This window comes from Apodemus sylvaticus, chromosome 4 (genome assembly GCF_947179515.1).
Source record: "Apodemus sylvaticus chromosome 4, mApoSyl1.1, whole genome shotgun sequence".
NCBI classification, from domain to species: domain Eukaryota; kingdom Metazoa; phylum Chordata; class Mammalia; order Rodentia; family Muridae; genus Apodemus; species Apodemus sylvaticus.
Genome location: NC_067475.1, coordinates 29,121,699 through 29,145,580, shown reverse-complemented (window position 1 = coordinate 29,145,580; position 23,882 = coordinate 29,121,699). Strand labels below are relative to the sequence as shown.

General features: G+C 42.2%; 1 protein-coding gene across 3 annotated transcripts in view; it reads right to left on the bottom strand.

Annotated features, from left to right (window-relative positions):
- The window catches only part of Tet2 (tet methylcytosine dioxygenase 2), a 73,499-nt gene extending 52,610 nt beyond the window's left edge, over positions 1-20,889 (bottom strand). For all 3 annotated transcript variants that reach the window (XM_052179208.1, XM_052179207.1, XM_052179209.1), the window contains exon 1: positions 20,697-20,889. The gene's annotated coding sequence lies outside the window, so the exon portion shown is untranslated. The remainder of the gene's footprint in view (positions 1-20,696) is intronic.
- Between the last annotated feature and the right edge of the window lie 2,993 nt (positions 20,890-23,882).

Sequence of the window (23,882 nt, the reverse complement as noted above, 5' to 3'; positions counted from 1 at the left end):
CTTTAGTTCTTTCTAAAAATGTCTATCTCCGCAAACATTACCCACCTGTTCTTGCATCTGTCTACCTTTTATTCATTAGCATATTAATCATTAAAACCACTTCTGGGTGCAGTGAGGTGGACCTGCTAAAGCTGACATCTGGGTTTTACCACAGAGAGTCACATCCTGAAAGGAGAACTGGCTCATAGAAGTCATCTGACATCCACTGAATGTGCGCGCGCGCACACACACACACACACACACACACACACACAAGGACAATACAAAATCCAGGCAGTAGTGGCCCATGTCTATGATCCCAGCACTCAGGAGGCAGAAGCAAGCAAATCTTTGAGTTTGAAACCAGCCAGGTCTACAGAGTGAGTTCCAGGACAGCCAGGGCTACACAGAAACCATGTCTTGAAAAAAAAAATCAAACTAAGCAAATAGCCTAAACACTATAAGTAGATAAAAATATAATACAAATAATCCCCATATTGGTACTATATTTGCTTCTATTTTGAGCACTTCTTCAATTTTTTTTTTTTGGTATACCTTGCAATTGTTTGTTCAATGGCACACACAATATCCTTGGTAACCACCCTCAGCAAGACTTTGATAATGCAGTGAAAGAACATTCTGCCCTGCTGTGTCTTTTGTGGGTCTTTTCTTGCACTATGAACTTCACCACTGTGGTTCAAAGTTATTTCAGCCAGCTGGGTAAAACTGGATTTTTTTTTTTTTTTTTTTTTTTTTTTTTTTTTTTTTTGGTTTTGGTGTTTTTGGATTTGTTTTTTTCCAGACAGGGTTTCTCTGTGTAGCCCTGGCTGTCCTGGAACTCACTCTGTAGACCAGGCTGGCCTTGAACTCAGAAATCCCCCTGCCTCTGCCTCCCAAAGTGCTGGGATTACAGGCGTGAGTGACCGCTGCCTTGCAAAACTGGATTTCTTGAGTGGTCTGCAGCTGGGTAGTTCTCTTCCTTCAGGTGAGGGTTAGGCTAGAATCTGATAAAATTCTAGAAATTCCTAAAATGCTCATGCCTCTAATCCCAGCAATGGGCAGGATAGGGCGTGGGACCTCTGTGAGTTCCAGTACAGCCAGATCCACATTGGAAAGCTAGGTATAAGAAAGGAAAAAAAGCCAGAATGTAAGTTTAATATAATAGTTTGTTGAAGCCAGGACGTGAAAGTCTAATGGAATTCTCTGGCATATTTCGAAAGCATTTCTTTCCCCTTCCATGCCAGGAAGCATATGGTGATGGGCTATACTACCAACTTCGTGCAATGGAGAGAGCTGGAGCAGAGGGACAAGTGGGTACCACACTGACTAGGTGACCCAGGAGTCTGCACTCCTGAGCCACACCAAGTTCCCAGCAGGTCACTAGCTGCCCAGGTCTCCCCACCCTGAGGATGGGTCCGGACATTTTGTCCTGTGGACTGCTGCCAAGCTATATTTTCACTACCTGCTACATCTCAGCACCGGGACTATGGTTCCCTCTGATCTTGTTTTGACAGAACCAAGCATTGCTGGTTTTCATCTCCCTCATTTACTTGTCATTTGGATGGAGTGGCGACTTCTATGTTTCCTACACAACAGACTGCAAACAGTGTATCTGTCATTTTTAAAGACTAAAAAACAAAACCACCTACCCCAACTCCAACTCTGTAACTGTCTATAACCAGAGCGATTTATAAAGTCCAACTTTTACTCTATTCTTCTCTTTTTCTTTATTATTTCTCTTTCCCTCCTGCCCCAAGACTAGGTGCCTCACTGTATAGACCTGAATGACTAGAAATCTCTATGTAGACTAGTCTGGCCTGAAACTCACATAGATCTGCCTGGCTCAGCCTTTGGAGTATTGGTATTAAAGGCATAGCCTACCACACCTGGAAAAAATTGTATTTTGAAAGCTGTTGAAAGTTGCACATGGGGGTTGGAAAGATAGTTCAGTGGTTAAGAGCACTGACTGCTCTTCTGAAGGTCCTGAGTTCAAATCCCAGCAACCACATGGGGGTTTACAACCATCCATAATGAGATCTGACACCCTCTTTGGGTGTGTCTGAAGACAGTTACAGTGTATTTACATATAATAATAAATAAATCTTTAAAAAAAAGAAAAAAAGAAAGAAAATTGCACATGACAAATCATCCACTTGTGACTGATCTTTAAAAAACTAATTTGGGTCCCACAGTAGAACACACCATTAGTCCCACCACTTAAGAGTCAGAAGGAGGTACATGTATGCGAGTTCAAGGCCAGCTTACTCTACATAGTGAGTTCCAAGACAGCCAGGATTATGTAGAGACCCTGTCTCAAGAAGAGAAGCAAGGGCTAGGCCGTGGTGGTGCACACCTTTAATCCTAGCACTTGGGAGGCAGAGGCAGGAGGATTTCTGAGTTCGAGGCCAGCCTGGTCTCCAGAGTCAGTTCCAGGACAGCCAGGGCTACACAGAGAAACCCTGTCTCAGAAAAAAACAAGCAAAAATTATTTTGTGGGGGCTCAAGAGATGGCTCAACACTTAAGACTGCTGTTCCAGAGGACCTGAGTTTAATTCCCAGCACCTATATGACTGCTTACAATCATCTGTAACTTCATTTACAGGAGATCCAAATCTTATTCTGGCCTTTTATAGCATCAGAAACCATATGGTACACAGATATACATGCAGAAAAACACTCATACACATGGGATGAAATATTAATTAATAAATGTGTAAAACAAAATTCAAAGGTTTGGGAGTTTTTAGGTTTTTTTATTTAACATATATATTTTATCTGCTTCTATGCAAATGAGTCATATGTGCCTAGTAACCTTGGAGAATGTATCTGCTCCCCTAAAACTGTAGTTATAGATGGCTGTGAGCCACCATCTGGCATGTGGGTTCTGGGAACCAAACCCAGGTCCTATACAAAAGCAACAAGTGGTCAAAGCCTCCAGACCCTGTAACTGCCTTTTGTTTTTAATTTTGGAGACAAAGTCTCACTGTGGTAGCTCTGGTTGTCCCGAATGTCACTAATGTAGACTAGGTTGGCCTAAAACTCAGAGATCTACATCCTCTGTTTTCTCCCAAGTACTGGAATTAAAGGTGTGTACCACCAAATCAAGGTAAGACAGTTTGCTAATGCCAAGGACATCTGAAGTTAAAAGAAGCTATCTGAAAGATTTGTATCTTTTGTATCATGAATGCAGATGCCAGATACCAGAAACCACAATCTCTTCTAGCCCCAAGGTTAGCAGACATACCTTGGGAAAGCAGGAATTAATTGACCTCCCTTCTGCTTATAACTGGGTGGTTTGCAGGGCGGTGATGGTGGTGCACGCCTTTAATCCCAGCACTTGGAAGGCATAGGCAGGGGGATTTCTAAGTTTGAGGCCAGCTTGGTCTACAGTGAGTTCCAGGACAGCCAGGGCTATACAGAGAAACCCTGTCTCAAAAAAAAAAAAACCAAATCCAAAAAACCAACCAACCAAACAAAAAAAAAACGAACAAAAAATAATTGGGTTGTTTAAAACTCAAAAGCAGTGTTGCAAATCATGTTTTTAAGCACACAAGGTACTTGGAATACCAAAACATTCTAAGAACATGGAAGAATATAGTTGCCATTGTGAAGTGCACTTTAGGTACAATGTTTCCTTTGCTCCAGAAACTCCAGGGAAATGGAACTGCCAGGCATCCATTAGCAAACCCAGCCTCACTTGCAAGCACTGGATGGGTGCTTTTGAAAGCAAATGTGAAATGACAGGAGTTTAACAAATAAAAAGATCCAACTTGGGGGATGGGTTAAGGCACAAATAGAAATTCTACAAAGATAAGTAAGTAGACAAAAAGAAAAAATAGATAATGAGATGACATGATAACACAAGAAAAGTTCCTTAAAATGAATGAAGGTTTTTGTTTTACGATTGTATGGACCTTGGGTTTAGGGATACCTTTTTGTTGTTGTTGTTGTTGTTTTTTGGATTTGGGTTTTTCAAGACAGGGTTTCTCTATATAGTCCTGGCTGTCCTGGAACTTCCTCTGTAGACCAGGCTGGCCTCAAACTCAGAAATCCTCCTGCTTCTGCCTCCCAGAGTGCTGGTATTACAGGCGTGTGCCACCACCACCCAGCTAGGGATACCTTTAATCCCAGAATTTGGAGGAGAACAGAGACAAAAGAATGTCTGTTAACTACATAACAGTGAGACCCTGGAAACACACACACACATACACAAATAAATGTATAGGATCCCAGTGTTCAGAAGAACAGCATTTTAAGTTATTCCCTAAATGCTTTGTAATGAGATTTTGGAGTTAAAGAGCCAACTGCTTTCATAAGCAGTTGGATGTTTAAAATGTTGACACAGGATATCACACAAGAAGTACCAGATGGTGATACCAGACACTCTACCAGTGTCTCCTAGAGTCTTAGTTAGATGACTACAGACCACCAGGTATGGTGGGGCATGCTGCAGTCCCTACTGGGGAGTGTGAGGCAGGACGAATTTGAGAACAGCCTGTACTGCATAGTAAGACTCTGTGCCTAGAAAATACATTTTAATTCTCCAAATGATTTTAAACATGGGTATGTTTCTATTAAACACACAGAAAAGCATTTTATACAGGTTAGGACTGCTATTACCTTCTGGACCCCAAAATGCTTAGAGGTACAGACTAGTGTGAAAGGAAGGAGAGAGATACAGGAGAGTGAACCATGATTAAGCCTATGAAGGTCAAAAACATGACAGAAACTCTGTGTGTTTCAGCCCTAGATGAGGCCTAAAGAAAAATACACTTCCTATTCAAAGCCTGTAAACTCTACAGTATTCTGTAGCATGGACCCACACACAGATGCACACTCCTGATTAGAAATAGTCATTTTAAATAGTCAATAGAAATTTAAAGAGCACAAGAAGCACCTTGTGTGGCTCACGCCTTTAATCCCAGCACTTGGGAGGCAGAGGCAGGTGGATTTCTGAGTTCAAGGCCAGCCTGGTCTACAGAGTGAGTTCCAGGACAGTCAGGGCTACACAGAGAAACCCTGTCTCCGGGGGAAAAAAAATAAAAAATAAAAAAATTTAAAAAATTAAAAAAAAAAAGAACACAAGAAGCAATCAGTTTTCAAGGAAGAAAAGATGAGTGCTTATAGGAAAAACCTGAGAGTGTATGTGAAAGAAACCAAAGTGTAGCATTGTTTTTAAGGAATTTAAAAAAATACATGAAAACAAAATTCACTTAGGTTGATGCTTAAAATATTAACACCTGAAGCAAGCCAAATTCTGTGTCAGATCGATCCCCCTGCTCAGCTTGATTATCAAGCCTCGGGCTGAGCTCTAGACATCACAATCACGATTGTAAGCAATGTACCAGTTTCAGTTAGCAGTAAGAAACAGAACACACACACACACACACACACACACACACACACACACACACTAGCCATAAATGAATACTAGGATCTGTTTTTTTTTTTTTTCTTTTGTGTTGCTAGGATCAAACCGAAGCAAGTCTTGTCCATGCTTGCAGGTACATGAGCCACTGCCCCCCAAATATGAAACTTACAGACTCACCAATATAGAATAATAAAATAGAAAACAGAAAATTTGAAGTTGAAGACACACTCTCCCTCACACATTAAGTAAGCAAATATTTTTTAAAAACATTATGGTAGAAGGGAGGGAAGGCAAGAAATAAGTACTAGAGAAATACTAAGCTTCACTTCTTACATTTGGCGGAGGTAGGTCACGTGAGTCAATATGGCATTGTTCAGTTTTTGTTTTCTTTTGTTTTCTCAAGGCATGGTTTCTCTGTTTACCCTTGGTTGTCCTAGAACTCTGTAGACCAAGCTGGCCTTGAACTCAGAGAGATCCACTTGCTTCTGCCTCCTGAGCAACCACCACCACCACCACCACCACCACCACCACTGGCTGGCATGGTTCAGTTTTAAAAATTAAATGTTCTGTGATATGAAAAAATAAAACAAAATCCCACTTTTTATTATATTAATTTAAATGTTTAATTTGTACCAAGTACAGTGGTCCATGTGTGTGGTCTCATCATTTGGGGGATCAGAAGTTTAAGGTCCTCCTCCAATATCTAGCATGTTCCAGGGTAGCTTGGGATACATAGCAAAACAATAATAAGCCCACATGCTTGGTGTGGTGGTGCACACCTTTAATCTTTGCACCCGAAGACAGAAAGAGGCTGGCCTCAAATTTTCCATTAAATGACCAGAAATTTCGTATCTTCCTGGCTTCACCTCCCAAGTGCTGCGAACCTAGCCATGAGCCACCACCCCATATACCCTTGAGTGTTGGTGGTTTTTAGACCATGCACGTGATCATTTAATATTTCTAAAGTCAAGCTTATTTCCATATCCCTGATAAGAGTAATAGAGGAGAGTCACAAACAGGTGACAACAGGAGCTAGTGTATCTGACTACAACAATCCAAGGTGGGAATGCTTCTCCGTCTCTTTAGACATTACACCACTGCCCTGTGCATTCTTCCGCAGGCCCAATGCTGGGGAAGTTATGCCAGGTACAGACCAAGGACCATGCAGGTGATATGATATAATATAAATATAAATATGATAGAAATCAGTCCTTCAAGTGATGATTGGAAAACATCCCAGGAAAGTCCTCAGATGCATAGATAGTCTATAAAAAGCTATGTAGCTCCTGCTGGCCTTAAACTTAGACCAGTTCTGCCTCAGCTTCCATGATGCTGGAATCACAGGCAGGGGAATCAAAAACCCTGATCCCTGTCCACTTCACAGAAGCAAAAGTGACGACGGTTGGTTACTTTCTTCCTGATCTAGACAAATGCTCGACACACACCTGAAGAGCAAACGGCATCCACTGAATCATGGAAACGTGAGATCTCACTGGCTCCTTTTAGCAATGTATCAAAATTTTAGCTGTTCCATTTTGCAGATGGTGAAGCAGGCATAGAGAGGATTTAGCAACATGATAATGACACACAAACCTAATGAAAAAGAATGCCACAATTCCAGAAGTTTCCTGTGGCGTGATCTAACTTAAGTATGGAATCTGAGGAAACAGAAATCAGAACAGAAAGTGGTTAATATTGCCTGTATTAGAATTAGATATTGCCTCTTAAGCAACAACTGCAAATTGACTTTCCCTTACAGTCTTCTCTTGTCTAACCTCAATCCTTAGAGTCTACATCTGGTCACACTACACAATGTTGTGTATGAACTATGGTTTTTTTTTTCAAATCTTATAAATAATTTAAAAGTGGAGTGGAGGTGGTTAATGTCAAAGGTTAATCACATAAGTACTTGAAATGGCATTTAATGTACATAAACTATGAACAGAGGCTATGACTCGGAAGCAAAGTGGCCCAAAGCCTGTAAAACAACCATAACAAAAATCAAATTCAAATGAACACACAGAATTAAACCTATAGTTTAGAAGAATTATTCTAAGTGCAAAGAACGAGGAGAGGAAAAAATCAAATATTTGACAACTTGTTACAAGAAGTAATCAGTTTACAGTCATTCTTGGAGTTTTCATAACTAGTGACAGTGTTTATTATTCACTGGAAACCATTAGTGCCATCATTTCTGCACGTTTCCCTCTCACCAGCTAGTGCGTCATGTGTTCAGCACTTGCTGACACTCAGTTGAATACATTTCATTAGTAAACTGCATATGAAATTATCTCTCACTTTACCCCCCCCCACCTCATGGATGTACCAAATGATTTAGCCAAGTATGTATTCTAGCATTATTAGAATTATTATTGGAAGCCAAGGCAGAACTATGCTCAAGGACAATCTAGGCTATACAAGGAGATTCAGTCTTAAACAAAACCTACAACAAAACAGCTAAACAAATGTATCAGATAAAAACAAGTTTTTCCCATTGTATTCAACCCATTGCTAAGTAATGCTTCTCAGTACAAATAAATACATTCAGTAGCTTAGAAAGAAACATTTGCGCATTCATTAGGAACTATTTTTTTAAAGTGCATAAATAAATACTAGATTTTAAAATGAGAGGAAAGCCGGGCGGTGGTGGTGCACGCCTTTAATCACAGCGCTTGGGAGGCAGAGGCAGGCAGATTTCTAAGACCAGCCTGGTCTCCAAAGTGAGTTCCAGGACAGCCAGGGCTACAAAGAGAAACCCTGACTTACTATTAAAGAGTTAACCAACTTCAGGGCTCCCTCCCTCCATCATTTGCATACAAAAATGCCAGTCAGACTCAAAAGTTGCCTCTGTTTTCATTCAAAATATGTAATTCAGGTGCTAAGAGATTCTAAAATAGGGTGAGGGTGCTTTGGGTATCTACTGTTCTCTTTCAGACAAATTTACTACACTCTCAAGGTTTTCTCTTTCTGTACCAATATTCCAAGAGTTAGCTAACTGAATAGTTTGTGAGATCCACCCCCACCACCATTGTTAACACTAGTCTTCAGAATTCTTGAAGGTTCTACAAACATTAAACCCGGGTTGTGTTTTGGCACGTGGTGTGGAATGAGAAGTCACATTTGCTAACCTGCGTGTCTATGTGTCTAGTCCACATAGCGTGTTCCTGGACGGCCCGGGATACACAGTGAGACCAAGTCTCGGGAAACAGTTACCTGCTGCATCTCAGTTGTTAGCACACCTTCTACTGGTAGATGATGTTACATCAGGGATACAACACAAACACAACTCTAAACCTGCTCATGCGTTACATTATCAGAACCAGCCTGCTTACAAGTACAACAGATCAAGCATTCACAAGACATTTAACGTCATGATGCTCTAAAAACAAAACAAAACAAAACAAAAAAGCCCACAAGACCCTCTATGAATAAATAGGAATGAATGAAAATCCCTAGAAATCTACTAGGGAAGGAGGAAGTCCCAAGAGAAATCTTTCTTCCTGTTTTGTTAACCCCCAGGGTGAGGTGGGTCTGCCTAAGTAGGGCGGGGCAGCCACCAAACCAGGCGGCTTTCAGACGGAGTCCTGGAGGGGTGGGAAGAGAGGAGCCCAGGAAGTATCAACTTTCTGTGGCTAATTCCTTCTTTGGGGAGTTGGATCACGGATTCACCTCTCAAGACCTCAAAATGAAAAAGAGGATTTTTTTTTTAATTGAAATGGATTTTTTTTTCAGATTATGATTGCCCCTCTCTCAGCTCCTCCGAGATCCCCTTTTTTCCCCTGCTGATTTGAACAGCATTTGTGAGAGGGGGCCCTACTTAATGCACGGGACACTGGGATTAACAGAAACAAGGCCTCATCTGCTAAAACAAACAAAAAGGCTGGCGAAACCGGCTCTGTGAACGTCGGGAGACACAAAACACGAACCTAACCGGATCAATCGATCGCCGGCTCAGCTAGCCAGGCCGCCTCACCTAAACACCTTGATCTTGGGGTCATGACCCGGTCACGGACAGGACGGGAGATTTTCGACTATTAATTAAGGGGGTGGGGACCCGGCCCAGACACAAAAGCCTCCTCTCTCCCAGTGGTTGGCTCAGTGTTTGTAAATAGCGCAGCCAGGAACACCAGCCCACGTGTCCAAGTGACAGGGTCCTGCATAATTGACTTGAATGCTTCTCTGGCACACAGAAACCTATTTCCTTTTTTGTTGTTGTTTTGTTTTTTTGTTTTTTGAGGCAGGGTTTCTCTGTGTAGCCCTGGCTTACCTGGAACTCACTCTGTAGACCAGGCTAGCCTGGAACTCCGAAATCCTCCTGCCTCTGCCTCCCAAGTGCTGGGATTAAAGGCGTGCACCACCACTGCACAGCCAGAAACCTATTTCCTTGGCCATAAAAATATACATGTGGATGACAAAAAAAAAAGCTCTAATAAGGATTTAGTTTATTTTTATTCTTTCTTGTTTATTTCAAACACTTTAAAATTAAATATACTGGTGCCGAAAGGGCTCAGTGCAGTGCTTAGCAGCACTGGCAGGTCTTGCCAGAGAATTGGGGTTCAACCAAAACACCCACATGTAACATAACAATAATGTAAACTCAAGTTCTGGGAGATATGACATCCTCTTTGGGGGGATTCAAGCACCAGGCATACACATGGTATATACATACATGCAGGCAAAACTCTTCTTCTTCCTTTTTAGATTTATTTATTATATGTAAGTACACTGTAGCTGTCTTCAGACACTTTTTCTTCTCTCAGGCCTCCCTCTAACGGCCCCAAAATGTATTTATTTATTTATCATATAAGTACACTGGCCAGGTGGTAGTGGCACACACCTTTAATTCCAGCACTTGGGAGGCAGAGACAGGCAGATTTCTGAGTTTGAGGCTAGCCTGGTCTACAGAGTGAGTTCCAGGACAGCCAGGACCACACAGAGAAACCCAGTCAAAAAAAAAACCAAAACAAACAAACAAAAAAAAAAACAAAAAAGGACATGCTCTATACTCTTAATACTTAAAATATGCACTTCGTGGAAATGATTCTGTATCTATCTGAAAGAAATCTATAAAATTCTCTCCTTAAAAAAAAAAGAATGTTTTAAAAAGAAAGAGATCATTTCATGCTAGAGAAAACTTAGTTCCCAAAGCTAATGGCCATTTTTTAGCAGTAATCAAACCTAAGCCTTAGGAAGGAGAGCCACACACCAAGCCATTGATTAGGGGTACTGTCTGCAGAAATGTCTGCTACCTTTGGTTTCTGCCAATGCTGTGCCACAAGTTAGAGGGATATAAATTAAAATACAGTATTGCTTGAATGTCAACCTAAACAAAGCAGTGTCACAGGACAAAAGAAAAATAATCATTTAGGTGATATTTACATAAAACAAGCAGAATTTAGAGTATAAAATTTTAAATTTTCTAAGATATACCTAAGTTTTTATTAAAAGAACAATTTGGGCCGGAGAGATGGCTCAGTGGTTAAGAGCACTACTAACTGCTCTTCCAGACATAACTGAGTTCAATTCCCAGCAACCACAGGGTGGCTCACAACCATCTGTAATGTGGTCTGGTGCCCTCTTCTGGTGTGTCTGAAGAGAGCAATGGTGGTGTACTCATGCATAAATAAATAAATCTTTAAATAAAAAAAGAAAAATTTATGTGTTAAGCATTTTTAAGTTGGGGGATTCCTTCTTCCCTCACATCTGAAAGGTATTTATTTATTTATGTTTTTTCCTTTTGATAACATTAAAATAGAAATGTGAGTGACTTAACATTTATTTTAAGATTCTTGCCTGAACCTGACAGTTGATCAACCAACTTTTTTTTTTTTTGGAGGGGGGTTGGGTTTTGGGGTTTTTCGAGACAGAGTTTCTCTGTATAACCCTGGCTGTCCTGGAGCTCACTCTGTAGACCAGGCTGGCTTCGAACTCAGAACTCTGCCTGCCTCTACCTCCCGAGTGCTGGGACTAAAGGCATGCACCACCACCGCCCAGCCCGACTGTTCAGTCAACTTTTGTTTGCAGAAAATCTTTCTCATTCTAATGACAGAGTGGTGAAAAGTGAGGCTTTTAATGCAAAAGCCATGAACAGTGCAAATCCCGAGATCATGCCATAGACAGCAGCCAACATGAAGATTCTGAAACTTCACTTCAGGAACGGTTTGCAAAGTGGACAGACACATGCAGAAAGAACAGACAGACAAGAAGCAAAGGGGCAGTAGCAGGCTGCAGTGCTGAGGATGCAAAGCAGCTGTGGCTGGAATGGGCAGGAGCAGGCCAGTGTGCTGACAGACCCAGCTGTGGCTGCGTACCACAGTCTACCTTAGAGGATTAAGGTCTTGGTCTAATGGGTGACCTTCTAATTGCAGACAGGGAAGAAAAAGAGAAGAGAGCCTCAGGTGCCATTCCCTGTCATCCTAACTTAGGTCGCTGTTGTTTTGTTTTTCTAAGACAAAATACAAAATAAAATCAAGTGGAGAGTTCTGTGGAGAGTTCCCATTAAAGTGTAATACTCTGTGAAGGAAGTCAGGAATTTGATAAGGTGCATTTTAGCACTGTCCATGAAGCCACTACGAGGACAGTTACTATGGCGGCAGTAACGACAGAACAAGCTTTGGTAACAGTCACAGTAGCAAAACCCAGTGTACAGCACAGCACACATGAATATGTCTGGCCAGAGGCAGGGTTCTCAGAAGAGAATGGTTGTCCATCAGCAAAAAACAAACCATCATTTCTTTTGAATATTTTGTTTAACACAGAAAATATTTGTAAAAGTAAAGTTTAAAATGTCAACAAGCCAGGCATTGTAGGGCACGCCTTTAGTCCCACCACTCAGAAGGCAGAGACAGGAGGAAAGGATTTCTGAGTTTGAGGCCAGCCTGGTCTACAGAGTGAGTTTCAGGGCATCCAGGTCTAATAGAGAAACTCTGTCTAGATAAACAAAAACAAGGGCTGGAGAGATGGCTCAGAGGTTAAGAGCACTGAGTTCAGGGCGCTTCTGACAGTCCTGAGTTCAATTCCCAGCAACCACATGGGAGTTCACAACCATCCATAATGGGATCTGATGCCCTCTTCTGGTGTGTCTGAAGACATCTACAGTGTAAATAAATACATCATTAAAAAAAGAAAAGAAAAACAAAACAAAATCAACAATAGGAAGAAATGGCTCATTGCTTAAGACCCTTGCTTGTATAAGACCTGGTTCAGTTCCTAGGACCCATATGGTGGCTCAAAATTATCTGTTACGGTAGTTCCCAGAGATCTGATGTCCTCTTCTGACCTCCACAGACACCAGGCACACACATGGTATACAGACACACTAGCAGACAAAACACTGATTAACATAAATCATTCTTGAAAAAAAATCAACACAAGATGTAGAAAAATTTTTATCCTTAGCATCTGATACCCAGGAGGCTGAGTCAGGAGGATCAAGAGTTCAAGGCCAAACAGGGCATAGTAGTACATGCTTATAATCCTAGTATCTGGAAAGGTGAAGCAGAAATTTTTTTATTTCAAGGCTAGCATAAAAAAGACACTGTTGGGGGATGGAGAGATGGCTCAGTGGGTAAGAGCACCAACTGTTCTTCCAAAGGTCCTGAGTTCAAATCCCAGCAACCACCTGATGGCTCACAACCATCTACAAAGAGATCTGACACCCTCTTCTGGTGTGTCTGAAGACAGCTACAGTATACTGACATATAATAAACAAATAAATCTTTAAAAAAAAAAAAGAAAAATGAATGACACTGTTGGGCTGGAGAGATGGCACTTTGGAGAGATGGCTCGGAGGTTAAGAACACTGACTGTTTTTTTGAAGGTCCTGAGTTCAAATCCCAGCAACCACATGGTGGCTTACAACCATCCATAATGAGATCTGATGCCCTCTTCTGGGGTGTCTGAAGACAGCCGCAGTGAGCAGCCAGAGCAAGCAGGGCCAGAGTAAGAGCTGGAGAGATGGCTCAGTGGTTAAGAGCACTGCTGCTCTTCTGAAGGTCCTGAGTTCAAATCTCAGCAGCCACATGGTGGCTCACAATCATCTGAAATGAGATAGGATGCCCTCTTCTGGGGTGTCTGAAAATAATGACAGTTTACTTACATATAATAAATACATATATATTTTAAAAGACACTGTCTCTAAGATTGGGAGCAGAGAGAGAACAGAGAGGAATGCCAAGGCCATCTTGGGCTAAATCAAGTTTTAGGTCAGCCTGGGATACATAGTATGGCAAAATCAACAAATCACAATGTTTTAATTTTGCATAGGGTGGGGGGGGAAGGGAATCAAATTTTTGAAGTTCATAAAAGTAAAAATGGAGGAGTAAAAAGTAGTGAATAAAACCCACCGTCATCAAAGTGATTCTCAAGTACTGAATGAAACTGGGGAGCTCGACGCAGCAGCAATGTCTGCTTTCCTGGCACTCGAGAGGCAGATGTCTATGAGCCTGGGGCCAGCCTGGTCTGTGTGGTCTACATGGTGAGATCCTGTCTAAAAAAGTTCAAGCTTTAGGAATTGATGATGAAGGCCCTCTAATGACTTTCTGTTTTCAGCTAGATAAGACCCAAAAATTGTCTAGTAATTTGTTGCTAAAATATTCAATCTGCAGATTTCATTTCGAGATCTTACTATACATTCAGCATCTGTTAAAACGATGACAGCCCTTTACTATTTCTTAGGTTCCACCTCTGGAACTAACTGCCAAAGGCTACATAACTGGACATAGTTTGCTAAAATATGATGGTATAATCACATGCATAATGAAGAATTGGAACCAACTTCTTTGTGCTCAAGATCATGAGATTAAAGGGCATAGTAGTAGGTATACACAGGATGAATGAGTGGAGAGAGTCAAGAAAGACAGGCAGACAGGCAGACAGGCAGACAGGCAGACATGAGGACAGGCATTGCAGCACACACCCATATACAAAGCACAGAAGAGGCTAAGGTAGAAGGATGCTATCATGGGCCACATAGCAGGATGCTGTGACAGCACGGTATGTGATGGTTTATGCCTGTTATCACAGCACTACAGAGGCTAAGACAGGATGGGCATGAGTTGGATGCCAGCTTGGGCTATGGATCATGGCTCTACCATAAAAACAGCAATAAAACAAATCATTATTTATCAATGGAAAAATGATTGCTTAGCATGTCTGAGACCCTGAGTTACACACATACAGACAAGTTGAGTTGAATCAGTAGAATCAATGCCAACTTCCTGGGTATGACACTGTACTAAAGTTGTGCAAAATGCCACCACTAGAGGAGAACCTGTATCTATTGCTTCATATAACTGTAGAGATTCTATAACTATCGCAACAAAAGCTTCAAATAAGAACATGCAATTCCGGTATAAATTTATTAAAAGTCACTAATCCTACATTGAGGATGGGTGACTTTAACAGGAGCCATTCATTAGCTTTTCCTGTAGAACTTACATTAAGGAAAAATAGCATCACTACCCACCACCCGACCATGTCCATCACCAAGGTCTCTCATGTTATTTTCCTATTGTGCTTTGAGTACAGATGACACAAGTTCCGGTAAAAAAAGTTTTTGCTAGATCCTGCTAATAAATAAAAAAAGAAACAGAAATCAGCAACTGCTTAAACAGAGAGAAAGAAATCTAATTTGGGCTGGAGAGATGACTCAGCGGTTAAGAGCACTGACTGCTTTTCTGAAGGTCCCAAGTTCAAATCCCAGGACCCACATGGTGGCTCACAACCATCTGTAAAGAGATCTGACACCCTCTTCTGGTGTGTGTGAAGTCAGCTACAGTGTACTTACATATAGTAAATAAATAAAAATTAAAAACAAAAACTAATTTAAAAGAAACACTTGGATTATATTTAGAACAACAATGAATTTATTTTATGCTCTAAATTATCCTTAAAAAATACTTCATCCCAGTTTAGTTATCTTTGATTTGAATTCTCAGACAATTTAGAATATGATTTCACATCAGTTTTTTAGACAGGTAGGGTAAGTACTCAGAAGATGGAGTCTGGAGGACTGCAGCAAGTCTGAGACAGCATGGGTTGTAGAGTAAGTACGAGGTCATCCACAGCAAGACCTGATCTCAAACCAGAGCTGAAGAGATGGCCAGGGAGGTAAGAGCACTGGCTGCTTTTCCCAGACCTGGGTTCCGTTCCCAGCACCCACATGGCAGATCAAGATCTTCTATATCCCAAGTCCCAGGGGATCTGATGATGCCCTTTTCTGGCCTCTGATTTCACTGTAGGAACACAGTGCAATATAAACAGACAAATATACATAAAAATAAAATAAACATACAAGACATATCTTTAAAATTGCAGGCTAAGATTACTGAATGTGTTTTCCAAAAATATTTAAAACCTACCATCCTGCTTGCTAAAGCACAGAACATTTAAGTACTTTTTTGCCTATAAATTTGTGAGATTTTCCATTTTTAAAAAATTAATTTATTTCTTTTGAGACAGGGTTTCTCCTCATAACCCTGGATATCCTGGAATTCACTACAGATATCAAGCTGACCTCAAACTTGCAAAGATCTGCCGGCCTTTGCCTTCTGAATGCTGGGATCAAAGGCATATGCTACCACATCCAGCCTAAGATTCAGCTGTCTGCAGATACTGAAGTAGGGTGTTGGAATCCTTGGACGTGTAGTTAATAAGTGTTTGTAAGCCACTCAGTATAGGGAGTAGGATTCGAACTCCCATCCTTATGATTGAGCAAAGTATTTTATATATATATATATATATATATATAAATATATATTTATATATATAAATTTATATATTTATAAAATATATTATATATATTAAATATATATATTAAAAATATATAAATTTATATTTATATATAAATATATATGTTTATATATATATAAATATATATATATAACATACATACACACACATATACACACATATACATACATACATACACACACATACACACATATATATTATATGTAAGTACACTGTAACTGTCTTCAGACACACCCAAAGAAGGCATCTGATTTCATCACAGATGGTTATGAGCCACCATGTGGTTGCTGGGATTTGAACTCAGTACCTCCAGAAGAGCAGTCAGTGCTCTTAACTGCTGAGCCACCTCTCCAGCCCCATCAAAGTATTCTTAACTGCTGAGCCTTCTTTCCAGCACCTTAAATACCTTTTATAGCAAGTGGAGAAAGTCAAAACTGAGAATTTGCTATATTGGAAATGGCAACTCAAGGTCAATTCTATTGAGAAGGACGATATATCTATCTTAAACCTGGAATTTTCTGCAATGTCCATATTATAGTCAGAATACACTTGGAAACAAGTAAGCGCAAAGTGTGCACAAGTCTTCCTGCTGGTGGTCACAGAGATACACATGCTCTGGCTGCTCCTGCTCCCCTGCCAGACCCTACGTACACCAGCAGATGCACTGTATAACCTCATTCAACAATGTCACAGTATTCGCTCAGTTTTGGCAGTAAACTGTAATAAAAACCAGAGAGCTAGATCCAAGTAAATAATGCGTGTTTGGCAAAAACCACTGTGGCTGTGTTCTTCAGCACAGTGTCCAAGATAACTACCAGCTCTGCTTGGCCACTGGACTCTCCCACAGTTTAGGCTCCAACTGTAAAGCTGGCTTACAAGACATTTCCTGCTGCTGGATTTGGTTTGTTGCGCTCTCAGGAATTGCTATACAGTGGCAGCATAATCTTTAAGACAGCATAACTTTAATGAATCAATACTGTCCCATTCAAGAAGCAATCATATTATGTCTTCAAGTAATAAGCTATGTAAGATTATGAAAGATGATGGTGGAGAGAAGGCTCAGCAGTTAAGCACACTTGCTGCTCTTGGCAGAGGATCTGGGTTCCAAGCAGCACTCATGTGGCAATCACAACCACCTGACCCCAGATACAGGGGAATCGACATCATCTTCTGGCCTCCAAAGGTACCAGACGTGCATGCATTACACATACATACACGCAAGCAAACACTCATACACAGAAAACATATCTTTTTTAAAATAACAATTGAAATATTAGGAGTGATGGCAGCATAAAGTCATGTCTAGTATAAAATGCCAGGTAGCCTTAAATATTGGCATTTCACATTATCTCCTTGTTTGTTTGTTTGTTTAAGGTATATCATTCTATAGCCCAAATTAGCTCTATTTATTTTTAAGCAATCTTCCTGTCTCAGTTTGCCAAGTGCTAAGATTACAGACTTGAGCTCAGACATTTCTAGGACTATATGATGACAATGTCATTTAAAACTTGGATCGATTTGATTGGGTAGTGATGGAAAATAGAGTTTCTTTTAGCTGTGTCATTGATTCATAAGAAGGGTTTCCAAATGAGACCAGCAAACAGGGAAATAGTGGCACTTGGTTTACAACAGGGTCTGGGTGGAGCTAGAGAAATTGATAGGGAATTTCTGGTTTCAACAACTGAAACCAAAAGGAAACACAAAGCCAGCAGCCAATGAGGATTGGGGAAGTCATCCTAAAGAGTCCAAAGCAGGTGTGCACATTGCATGAGAAGTGTTGGCGATGCCAGCATGCAGGGCCATATGTTGCCACACGGAAACTGCACCATCCCCCCTGGTTCCCGGCACAGACTTAAACAGTAAATCTACTGAAAGCCTTAAAGAATAGTTGACAGATGAGTGAGTGTAAATAAATCAAAGCCTGGGTCCAAGTTATTTTTTCATTAGTTCAAGATGTGAATAGATGAAACAATGTATCTCTTAAAGGTACCAATCTTGTTACTGTTTTAATAGTTTTTTTCTAAAGTAAAATCAACTAAAACAACTCTTAAGAACTTTTAGAATAGTTAGGTGGGACTTTAACACACACAGTAAATGAAAGGTTACTGTAGACTCTCCATCCCATGTTTGTTTAAATAATTTCTCTAAGAAATGGGAAAGTATTTCTTTTTATTCAGAGTGTTCAATAATATGAAAAATTTCCCTGAAACCCTTAAAATAATATTACTTAGTAGCTGCTTTCAGCATAAAACTAAAATGCACCAAGTAACAAGAATCTAAACTTCACTTCAAGAAAGAGTAGGCCTCTATGATAACATACAAAATGAGGCAGCTTAAGCATTCTTATTGATTAGAATGGAAAACACTTCATGTAGTCTGAGGGCATGAATCTGAAAAGTTGCCCACCAAAGACATCATGACACAGTGGTCTACTAGTGAAACAAATTACCTATTTTTCATTCTAGATTGCTGGAATAATTGACCATAGTTTTCTCAACCAACAATAGACATGTATGGGAGAAAAAAAAAAAAGCTGTGTTTTCTCTAGTATTTCAGGGCAAGTCAGAACCAATGAGCTGCTTCTGTTCAGGGATGAGTAATGTTTCTCCTCTCTGGTCATGTGCATGCGTCCCTCATACCAAGCTTAAAGCAAACTTAGCCACATTTCTCATTTCTGAGAACCAAAACAGAAAGACTTGTAAAGTGAACTACTAAGGGTTTGGAAATTTGACTTATGCAGTGACATGCCTTTCCCTCTACCCTGTAATCAAATCAACCCATACTGATCTTAAGTTTAAGCCCCAAACTTTCATAAGCACTGTTCTGCTTAATAAAAAAATTTTAAATTAATATTTATTATGTTGTAATTTATACTGTATTCAAAATACATTCTAAAACACACATACAAACATGGAGAAGAGGGTACCTCTTCCTCAGTATTTCGACTTTCCATTAAAATGCAAATGTAATGATTTTATTAGCTAGGCTACAATACCCACAGTCTTAAACCAAACCAATATATTTTCTCTGTGAATCCCAACTTTCCCTAACATGTAATCTTATCCTTACACTGGTTCTTTGCTGATGAATTCTGAGTATGAATTTACCATTATAATCCTAATTAAAGCAAAGTACCATATGTGAGTTGTGATTTTTAAATCTATGGATGTACTTTGCTCCCCAGGTAAACAAATACCACGACATTTTGCTAAATTTTAAGCAAACAACTTGGGAAAAACAACAAGCAAGCAAACAAACCTAATTCTATTCCAAATCATTATTTGGGAGAAAGAAAATTTGCTCAAAGCAAACGAAATCTATCATGAAGCCATTACCAAGCAAGTAACATGCCTTTTAACTCAACCTTCGCAAGAGTCTGTCCAGGCCTCACTTGGTTTAGCCAAACAGAAAAACTCTCCATAGAAACCCTATAAGCTTTCTAACTGTAAGCAAGCAGGTCTAGGGAGCAGAGTCAAGATCTGAGTGAAGAGTGGGGAGGGGTGTGTGTGTGTGTGTGTGAGTGTGTGTGTGTGTGTGTGTATGACCAAATAAAAGAGTGAATGCCAGAGTTAAGGAAATTTGGGATGGGAGTGTTAGAGATCTTTGCCAGGATTGGGTTTCATTTCTTTGGGCGCCCCTGACCTTGCCTTCTCCAACTCCGAACGCTTCGCCCGCCCCCTCCCCCGGCCTGCGCCTGCCTTTGTGTGTGCCTGTCACTTAAGGGGAACAGAACGAAGCTGATTCGGGGGCAGCACAAAGCCAACACACAGATTTGCACAGATTCTCTTACACACATTTCCCAAACTGGAAGGCACAGCCCACGCAGAGCTTGTGAACCTTGAGAAAAAGTGGGTTCTGGTCTTGTTTCGGGGAGCAGAGAAACTATTCTTTCCTCTCTCACTCAGCGCCACTAACAAAACGCGCGGACTCAAGAGAAAAAGAAAGAATGAAAAAAAACTCCACGTAGTGGATCCTGGACCCACTCACTGTGACATCTGTCTAGTGTAGTCCATGGGGGGACAAACGTGCTGGAAGCTGAAGACACAAACCCAGAACAGGACCCAAACAAACACTACTGGAGAGAAGAGAGTCAAACACGCCGCCGGGTCAGTGTTCTTTCCGGGGTGTCTGAGGATGAACTAGTGGCTCTTTTGACTTACACTAAGGACAGGGGAGAGGAGGATCAAAGGAGAAAGTGGTGGTCCCCAAAGATGAACTCTTTCAGGAAGGCAACCCCAAGAAAACACTCACTTTCCTGAGACTAAAAGGCCAGAAGAGCGGCTGGTGGGAGGTACAAAGGTAAGTTTTCTGGGTACGGAGGGGGGACACGCATTAGCAGGAAGAAGGGACCCCAGAAGTGCAGGTTGCAGGAGAAGGGGGTGCTGAATTAAAACTATATTTGTCAGCCATGTTGAAGAAGCTCCTGTAATTTGTGAGGCTTCCCTCTTCCCTCTTGGTATTTGTGGGTGACATGACAGTCCCCGCAAGGCCGAGAGAAAGAGAGGGAGATTGGAAAGGGACCATTCCGCAGCCGAAAAGAGCGAGGAGAGAAAAAGAGAGAGAGAGAGACAGGCGCGGACCGCAGCGCTCTGACCTGGTTCTGGTCCCTCAGCCTCGCAGTCCGCCGCCGTCGCAGCCGGGTCTCCTTTCTAACAAATCCTACAGGGCAGCCATCTTGCTTCCTTCTGCTCCTCTACGAAAGCAGCCTCGCCTCCGCATCAATATTCATAAGGCAGTTTGACGTCTGTTCTCCAGGCTCGGCGGGGCCGGCTCTCGGGCGGCCGCCGAGGGGGCGGACGTGACTGGCATGCGAGCGGCGCGGGCACGAGCGCGGACACGGGCGCGGGCGCGGGCTGTGCGCTCGCTCCCTCGCGGGGACGCGGCGGGACCCGGGGGCTGTGCACTCGCTCCCTCGCGGGGACGCGGCGGGACCCGGGGGCTGTGCGCTCGCTCCCTCGCGGGGACGCGGCGGGACCCGGAGCTGTGCGCTCGCTCCCTCGTGGGGACGCGGCGGGGTCCCGGCTGCACGCTCGCCCCCCTTGCAGGGGGCTAGGGGCCTCCTCGGCTCGGCTCCTCCCCGGCCTTTCCTCAGCCCCCGGGCCGCTCGGTGCACACCCGCGCGTGGGCTTTGGAGCCTCTGTCTCTCGCGGGGGCCGCGGACGCACTTGGAAACTCTGCGCGCTCCAGGGGCCCCTGGCTCCCCCGCGCTCCCGCGGCCAGCACCTCACCAGTAGGCTCCCCACTTGCCCCCACGCCCCCTGACACCCCCTTCCCTGTCGCCCAGCCAAGCCGCTCCCCATTTCTTCAAGGCCTTGCAGGGAGAGTTCGAGGGGCCTAGGCTTTAAAGACTCCACACTGCAGCAATTTGGCGGCGCCAGGCTCTCCCCGCCCAGGCCCACCTTCTGTTTACTTTGGCCACGTGGGTCGCGCAGGGGGTGCTGTCTTGCCGAGCCCAGAGGAGTGGTGTCTCTTGAGCCCCTGCTTGTCACTTGAAAGAAATAAGCCAGCAGTTTCTAATGTTCAAGTCGCTCCCCTGCAAGTTCCTCTATTTTGTACCAAATTTCCACTCCGTACGGTAAAGTAATGAAGAAACCGCCTTGTGGGAAGCTGGATTCCGAACAAGCAGCGCTCAGTTTTCCCTGAAGTTCAAGGCTTGTGCGCACCAGCTCTTCTGCTGGCACTTTTCTCTTCTCTAGCTCAGTCGTTTTTTTCACTTACATTCTAAATGATCCATTGGGTAATCATTAACTTTTGAAGATGAGATGGAGACAAATTCATGGGAATCATGAGACAGTAGTTTAGGAAATTTGCGCGTGCACGCACACACCCACCCTTTAAGTTTCCTGTCACCAAATGTTACATTTTAAATAGATAATTTGGGAACCTCTTCTATGGGATCTGTTGCAATCACGGCAAACTCAAGTCTATTTTAACATTATTATATTGCCTGTTAAGCACCCCTTTCTTTGCATAAGTGTGTGCGTGTTCGTGTGTGTGTGTGTGTGTGTGTGTTCTTTAGAAATGAGGCCTGGAACCAACTGTGACCCATAGTCACAGCTATTCCTGAGACTGATGACAGTAGGATCATTTGAGCCCTGGAGTTCTGGGTCAGTCCTGGCACACAGTCAATTCAAAAGAATAAGACAGAGTAGTGGAGACTTACCTGTAGAGTAAAGGTCCTTTCCTTGCAAACCTAGGGACATTAGTTGGATTCTCACAACCTATATAAAGGTAAAATAAATTACATTTAGTAATCCTCTGACCTACCCATACATGTGCTGTGGCATGCACCCATAAATTTCCAATATATATTCTCTTTCTCTCCCGCCCCCCTCCCCCCGCCACATACATTTTGAAAAGAAAGAGCAGACCTTCAACCACAGCCTTTAGAAATCTGAGGCAGTAGGATATCTGGGAGTTTGAACTCAGCTGGGTCTTGTAGATAGTCTCAAGAAGGAAGGAAGGAAAGAAAGAAGAAAGGAAGAAGGAAAGAATGGATGGGGGAAAGAGAGAGAGAGAGGGAGGGAGAGAAGAGAGAGAGAGAGAGAGAGAGAGAGAGAGAGAGAGAGAGAGAGAGAGAGAAATAGCCATAACACCATCCCTTAATTTTATGAACTGCAAATGAGTATGTAGTCACACAGGAAAGGCTGGGAACTCCATGTGTTACATTGTTACTCTGGTCCCATTGTTATTCTATGTGTCACATTGTTACTGAGAAGAATATTTAAAGTAAGTTCTAAGGAAACAATGTTTCTTCCATTTAGAAACAGTCACCAATGTGTGATCTCACAAGTCAGTAATCAAAACATTTAGCTGGGCTCTACAGCAAGACCTTATTTTTAAATTAATTTTTCTTTTGAGGCTGGGTCTCACTCTGTGGCCCTGGTTCATCTGAAACTATGTAGACCAGGACGCTTAGACCTCATAGAAATCAGCTTGCCTTGTTCACCTGCTTTGTCTAGCCTTTAAAAAAATTATGATTATTAATTAGTCTATTTGTATAAGTGTTTTGCTGGCGTGTATATCTGTGTACTGTGTGTTGGCATGGTGCCCCAGGAGATCAAGAAGAGGGAGTCAGTTACTGTTTCTAAATGGAAGAAATATGATTTTGAGCTTCAATGTGGGTGCTGGGAACTAAACCTAGCTCCTCTGCAAGAACAAGTGCTCTTGAGCTGGGCATGGTGGTGCACGCCTGTAATCCCAGCACTGAAGAGGCAGGCAGATTTCTGAGTTCGAGGCCAGCCTGGTCTACAAAAACAAAACAAAACAACACAAAAAGTCAAGTGCTCTTAACCAAGTACCAAGCAAGACTCTGTTAAGTTCATGTGGAAATCTAAAACTGCCAGCTAGTGACCAGAACTAAAATAGCCATGCTATTCCCGTTGAGACTCCCTCCATCCCTCCAAACCAGAGTCATTCTCAGATCTAAATTTTAGCAGGAGCGGCCTCCGAAGCCTAGGCAGGTGTCTACAGTGCCCTTGGGAGCCAGCTTTAGAACCCAAGGAGTATCTAGGCAAACCTGTTGTTTGGTCCTGGGTTCTGCTTTTTCTTGCTCAGGGAAGCTCAAGCCATGGTGACAGGCCTGTGATGTCAGTATTCAGGAGCTAGGGATGAAAGGATGATCTGTCTATGTTCATATTCATGTGGCTACAATGAATTCTAAGCCAGTCTTAGATACATGAGACTCTGTCTCAAAACAAAACCCCCATTGAGAAACTGAAATTCCCATTGTAGTTCAGGGGTCTTGCCCTTGTTATTCGGCATTTGATGTCCTATGCAT